Here is a 7,513-nt window from a genome sequence, read left to right as displayed (position 1 = left end):
CCAACCGCTTTCCCTACACTTTAAAGGTCCAGTGTCCATAACTATATTAGAACTATTATAATAGTTATACAACAGAGGTGGGGGACTCGAGTCACGTGACTTGACTCAAGTTTGACTGAAGTCGCAAATTTGAGGACTTGATAACTGCTTTACTAACGTTGATAAAAGACTCGACTTTACGCTCATGACTTCAGACTCGACTTTGACTTGAGTTAAACTGCTTTTTCTTTTACAGAATATTTACATTTTCTCAAATATTGAAGAGTTAATGTTACGATTTGTTTTTGAAACAAAGAAAGCACTCGGTTGCTGCTTTTGCAGAAGTGCATACAAGCCTGGCAACCGAGCCACACCATCACTGTTATGTTAAATTTGATTCGACACTTCTAATCCCACAAAGAAAGGTAAGACAGGAAGTCAAAAGTTGGTCATGATAAGTGCTCGAAAAATGATTTAATGTTATTGTTTACAATTTAGGATATAGTTTTTTATTTTATTCATGTTATTAATTTGTGTACTTGCACTTGTGTGAACTGCTCCCATCTCTGATATACAGTGTACAATAGTTTTTGTAGTGATTTATCTGTATTTTGCTTTAAGAAGGCTGTCATCTTACCCTGCCATAACTCTGCCCTCCTGCCATTAGATGTCAATAATTCTTACATATTGAACTGGCCCTTTAACACTTTAACACAGGTAATGCAACGTATTTCACAAAAGTGAAAAGTAAACGTATTTCTAACCCTTGAGGTTGTTATTATACGTTGATATATCATGGGGAAGTGGACATTAATGTGTGAATATTGCAGAACATTAATGCATCGATCTCGTTGCTGGTCTCTGATGTCAAACTCATCACAGCAGCAGCAGTTTGGCTCCAGCCCAGCAGATGAGCCAAACAGGTGTGTTGTGGAATAAGATGCAATAATAATTGGTATGCCTCGCTCAGTTTCTCTATGGCAACGTGCCCCATTGGAGATTATGGGATACGACTGCGCCATCCGCACACACCAATCCCGCCCTAAATCCTATGGGACCAATTACCCACTGCTGGTGGCAGGCGGCAAGTCAGAGCACGGCTGCTCCCTTGATGATTCTCTGGCTTTGTGAAAAGAAATGAGGCTTGAGTCATCTCACAATCAGGTGAAGACAAGTGTTCAACATAGAATTTTAAATATTGTAATGTAGAAAAAAAGAAAATCCAACACTTAAAAATCACCTTCTGAATCACCTTCTGAATCACCGTCCTTATTTTCTTTATCTACCATCCACTAAGATGGTGAGAGGCCTATGCTGCCCCCCGGTAGTGAGGGAGATTGTGAGCTAATTGGTGAGAGACTTGGTAAAAATCAGTGGTTGAGAGCTGATCAGTGTAATGAGGGGCCTTTAAACATCACACCTGAGCTAAGTCCTCCAATTTCCTCAAAGACAATGTAAATCTCTGTAATTATCCCATAGTCACCTGAGCAGAAGGGCAGGCTGAGGAGACAGGTGGATAAAACAACAGAAAAGTCTGAAGAGACAGATGCTGCGCATTGACAGATAAAGCCTCTAATTTGGGGCAAACCTACAAGATAATCTGCTATTTATGGCTTAACACAGAGAGTGTGACTTTTTACAGACCATGGAAAGATTGTAATTTATTATTCATCACTGATGAATATGTTATAACACACAGTGTATAGTTCGGGATCAGTTTCATGGGCTGTCTGCTTTACAGTAGGTTTCAATTTACAACAGGACACAGAAAAGCAGAGTAAATTCAGACAGATTCATCTGAGTTGTGCGACTCTACATTATATATTTACTGGTTTAATAATCATGGTCCATGTTTGACGATGTGCAGCGGTCGCACAGTTGTCGTGTTTCTTTGTTGAGAAAGAAACAAAGCATGTCTGAGAACGTGTAAATGGTCCTGAGGCTAGAGAGGTGTAGAACCAAAGAGGCAGAGATTGAATGATAAAATGAGTGATATAATGTATACGAGCTCAGCAGCAGGGCTGGACAGAATTACACCAGATCATTCTCGGCCTTGAGCTGTTTTTTTTATTATCATTTCTGGCTGCAAACACATTAACACATATTAAACCAAGGTAGTTTCTACATCATTGTGCGCTACTGACAGCAGCATATTGCTGGATTTATTGTATATTGTATCGTGTTTCATTACTACTACTACTACTAGTACTATTACTACTACTACCACGACCACTACTACTACTACCACTACTACTACTATTACTACTACTACCACGACCACTACTACTACTACTACTACCACTACTACTACTACTACTACCACTACTACTACTAGTACTATTACTACTACTACCACGACCACTACTACTACTACTACTACTACTACTACCACTACTACTACTAGTACTATTACTACTACTACCACGACCACTACTACTACTTCTACCACTACTACCACTGTGCAGCCATTTTGGCATGTTTTAACAGGAAAACACATTAAAAATGACTTTTTTCAGTCCATGTCGGTCATGGCCATGTGACAGTGAAACAGCATGCACCCGATTCCGAGGAAGCTTCATGGAACTTGGCCATCGTTCATTTGATTATTTACACCTGTGCTTTTCCTACTGTGACCTGACAAAATGGCTGCTGAGCAAAGGGCCCTTCATCATGCACGTTCATGCGTTTGTACATATGAGTAATGTACGGAAATACATTTAACTCAAGTTCTCAACACTTAATAATCATAATAATAATTTTAGGTCCAAGTTAAAAGATGAAGTATTTGTTGTTTATATGTTTTATGAGCTAATGCTGTGAGTTGTGTAAACTGTGATCAGTTGACACAGACCCATAAAAAGCCAATACATGACTAACTACTAAAGGCCTGAATAGAGACACTGTACATGTCCAGCTTTACCGCTGACGTTGGATACTGAACACAGATAAGTGAAGGTTTCTGTAACAGCACCAGGAACAATTAAACAAACATGAGCCATTGTTTTTCTTTGCTCAGTTGATGTATCAGAAATACTGTCGATCTAAACTCTGACCCACACCTCTGCTGTCAGGTTACTGTAAAGACGAATGCTTATGAACCTGTTAAACTGTTCAGCAGTCCGTTGAATTGGTAACTGTTTTTACCCCGAGCAAGACTGTACTTGTCACAGGTTTGCCCCTGCTCATCTGTTTGTCCCTGAGACAGCTGGTACTGCAGGTACATCCAGTACACAGAGTAAATCAATGAATCAGCAAAGACATAAAACTGAGAACTCAAGCTGTGGTGTGTGTGAGTGTGTGTGTGTGTGTGTGTGTGCCACCATCCATCACTCAAACCAAAACTATAAAATGGAATGTTTAAAAACAATTAAAGAATATATATATATATAGATATATCTATATATCTATATATATACATATATATATATATATTTAAAAAACACAGTTAAAATGTAGTTACATCATGGAGAGTCTGTGAAACTATTTCATTATTTTTGTTCTGAAGTCAGTATTCAGTGTTTCTGAATGAACATCACATAGTTTGTCTCCTCTCCTCTTGTAAAGGATGAGTACGTTCGTTAAGAACTATCCTCTATCGTGACATTTTGAAATACTGTGTGGTTGTAGCCACTGGTCATCCTGCATCAGAAAAGAACAAAAGATTAGATGAAGCAGATAAAAAAAAAAATTTGGGTCGAAACACTTTTTTTTTACTTGCTTCCTAAATCATGAACCATCTCAAATCCTTGGATTTATCTTGTAACCCGAGAACCTCTGGACTTTAAATGAACACAGAGAGAAGATAAAAAAAAATAGCTCCAGCTTTAAATATCGTGTTTTAAAACACTGGCATCATACACACAAGTATATTCATTTACTTTAGTATAATATCGAAGACCTCCATGGTGTAAGTTTAAAAAGTTTGCACAAGAAAAGCCTTTCACTTTAGGCTTAACGTCGTTCATGCTGCACTGAAGACACAGTTCAGTATGGTTTTGAAGTCACAAACTATGAAATTGTGCAGACATATGTTCCTCCATGATTCCGTTTTAGTTCTTTTTCTGGAGATTCATGCTGTTAATGGGGGCCTGCGCATGTTTATGCAAGCAGATCTGCTTCTGTGTGTTTGTGATGTGTCTGTTGGGTCTGACTCTGTACTGCAGGAGGACATGTCTACATCCTGCATTTGCGTGACCTGTTGCTGAGATAACCATCAGTATCCAAATAAGTTCAGGTTAGGCCTGCGTGCTTCAATCCAAGTCTCATTTGGTATGCAAATGAGAAGCCTAAACAAGGCAAAGCTTTCATGGGGAAAACAATTTACAACAACTTGTCTCTTTTTGAAGAGACTGAGCTTCACTCAGGGTTGAAAAACGAACAAGCTCATCGGTTACTTTTAACACTAATAAAGTCTATATCTAATTCCTGAGGTCCTGAGGTTAAAGAGGCAAGAGAGAATGTTTGTGTGCTAAGCTGGTACGCAGGTGCGCTTCCTCGGAGCTGGTGCTGTGTTATTTTGTGATATTACGACAAACAAAGGTTTTATCAGTAACATAAATTAGGGTTTCATTTAGGGTCGTGCTAGTCAGAGTTGTTCAAATGTAATAATGATATTGTGCAGTCATTAAACACATTGCTAAAACAGCCTAAGACTTTAGCACAGTACTGTGTGTGTATGTCATTAATGTACAAAGACAGCGTGGATTCTTTGTTTATTTTAATTTCTTATTTTTTGGGATATGTGTGTGTGGTAAAACGTGATCTGTCGAGGAAACAAAACTAACGTCTGTGCCTAAATTTAATTATTATCCACCGTGCAGTTGGCTTAAATATTGTTTGTCCTGAAATACAAGTTTCAACTATTTGGTAGGTGGATTATGAGTGATTTATTGTTGTTTGGTTCAGTATTTTAAAAAGGAAATGTTTGTTGTATGACTTACAAATTCAAACAATCACCGTCTTCCATCTTTGCCAATGTAGTTCTGTAGTAACCTGTGCCACGCCCCTGCTGAAACAGGACACGGCTCGAGCATTGTGCTCATTGTTGAAAGACTAATCCCGACAATTACACCTCGAGACCGAAAGTGGCTGCCTTACCCCGCATCCAGCCAAGCCCTGTCCACTTTTGGGACAAGACCCCAGTTTGCCTCGGGGGGGCCAGGAGCCCCACCGGCCCCCCTCATTACTGCTCCCCCACCCCCCACTATACTACACAACTGACCTCATCCTGTTGGTGTGTCTTTCTAAAGTTTACTCACCTGCACTTTGTCCACCTGTCGCTCCCGCTGTAACTCAGCCAGATTATTGTAAAGACAAAAAAAGGCGTGTGAACACAAAGAGAGGGAAGGCGTGAGAGCAAAGGGCAGGTATTTCAGGTTGTGGCAGACCTTCCACTGCTGAAAAGCAGGTAAAGGTTTACACATTTGATAATAACTCACAGATGCATGTTTCTGTAATACTAGGCCCTCGTATCATCGTGCGCTGGGCCTCACGATTTATTTTCTGTGCTTGTACAGGATGGGTGTGTTCGACAGTTGAGGACGATGCTGGTTTAGCTGTTGTCTGTGTAGTAATAGGAACTAAGAGGTTGTTCCCACAGAAGCCTGAGCTGACATCATAAAAAACACACAACAAGGTACCTGGGGGCCGATGAGGAGGGCGGAGGTGAGTGAACCGGTGAGGTGGGAGTTGAAGGGGAGGGGTGCGGGTGGGGTGGGGAAGTGGGGGTTTGGGTTTGGTCTCAAACACCATTGGCTAAGGGCGGCGAAGGGGGACACACCTGTGAGCGCCAGAGGCTAAGGACATTGGCTGCGACCTGAAAATTACACCTGTGGGGGAAAAAGGGGAGGAGGCGGAGGAGGGGGGGCTCAGGCTACATGTAAACCAAGCCCTTTACAAATTCAGCCTCTGTCTTCTTGAGGAGCTTAAACGTCTCACTCCACCGCCAGGAGCAGCTGGAAAAAAACAAGTTCTGCTCAAACAGCGGGAAGACAGGTGACGCGCTTCAAACTGGTTGGTTTTGTTCCGGGGTTTGTCTACGGCTGCATCTACCTGAAAGGGACGGCTTTTCCCCTCCTTACCACCACTCCAGAGGTCGACCGTCCTTCAGCAGGAGCAGGAAAGAGGAAGACGAGCCAACAGGGCGTCAAGAGCCCTTATACAATGATGCCTCTTGTCTTGGGTTTACGCCTCGGCGACCGCACCTGGGAAGACGGGGTAAATTCACAAATGTGAACCCTTCTTTGTCTCCATTCTCCATCTTTAAGGCACGAGCTGTCGTCATAACCTGTTGCTCAGCGATGGCATAGTTAGTACTTAAAGGACATTCTTTTCATCGGCTAAGATCAGGAAATGCGTGACAAAGCAAGTTAGGTCGTCGCACGAAGCCTTTGGCGATTGTGTGCTGGTCGAGGAGGGTACGGGTAGTTTCGATGGGAAGCGAAAATAACGTGTATCGAATTCCAGTTCCATTTAACCAGAAAGAAGAGGAAACAATAGAAGCCAACGCTCATTCCTAAACTGGATCGACCAGTTGGGGCAGGTAAAGGCAAACTGCCAGACTTGTCAAAGGACATAAAGACAGAGGCTGACTCCTTCTTTTATGCCGTTAAATGTGCTGTATAAGGAGACGTCCACCAAATTAAGGTATGAGAAAACTTTACAAATTAATAATCAGAATGAGATACAGGAATACTTTTAAAGAACAATAATGAGTTCATATTAACTGAGTTCAGAACTCATTTGTTAACTTTTTCATACAACCTGTTGAACTGTAAATGGTTCATCTTTTCTTTTTTCTTTTTTTATCAGTTTCTATTATCACCGTCAACCTGTAACTGAGTGATTTGGTGTTTTTAAAATAGAGATTTGATTGGACATTAGTCACAATTAGTGCACTTTCTGAATGAAACAAAAAAAGGAAGTCTTTTATGAAGAGGATATATGCCGAACATAAAATGTCTGCTCTCTGAGGTTTTGCTGCAAGTCGAGACGGACGGAAATGTTGGACTTATCAGAGCTTAGTTTTGACTAGATTATGATATACATTGTTATGTTCCCTTGGGCTTCGGATGGTTTTCAGCAGATGAGAACAGACCGCTGCTGTCTGGGAGAAAGAAGGGAAAATGAAGGGGAAAATGGAGGGAAAATGTCGCCCTCACAGCCTACTGTACAGCGGCGGCTGCAGAGCGAGGTGGAGGATTGTGATTGGTGGAAAGGAAGACATTTGTTCATTTCTTTCATAAACCTGAATAGCTGCAAGTCACATGAGTGCAAGTCACTCTACCTGTATATGGCGACGGGGCGGGAAGAATTTCGGCAGAACACGAGATTTAAAGAGAGGAAGGCCGGGCAAAATGGTGGCCTGAGTTAATGCTGTTTGTTCCTGTTTGAGTCACAGGTTTGATATGAAAGGGAACAGTTGCTCTTATCACCACCTGGGGGTGAAAAGGTTAAGTTAAAGCTGCATTTTGATTCCCCTGATATAGGGTGAATGACGTTTCATTATGGGCTAGGGCTATTTGTTAACGTTGAT

This window comes from Solea solea, chromosome 11, assembly GCF_958295425.1.
Source record: "Solea solea chromosome 11, fSolSol10.1, whole genome shotgun sequence".
Taxonomy (NCBI): domain Eukaryota; kingdom Metazoa; phylum Chordata; class Actinopteri; order Pleuronectiformes; family Soleidae; genus Solea; species Solea solea.
This window is presented reverse-complemented; position numbering follows the sequence as displayed.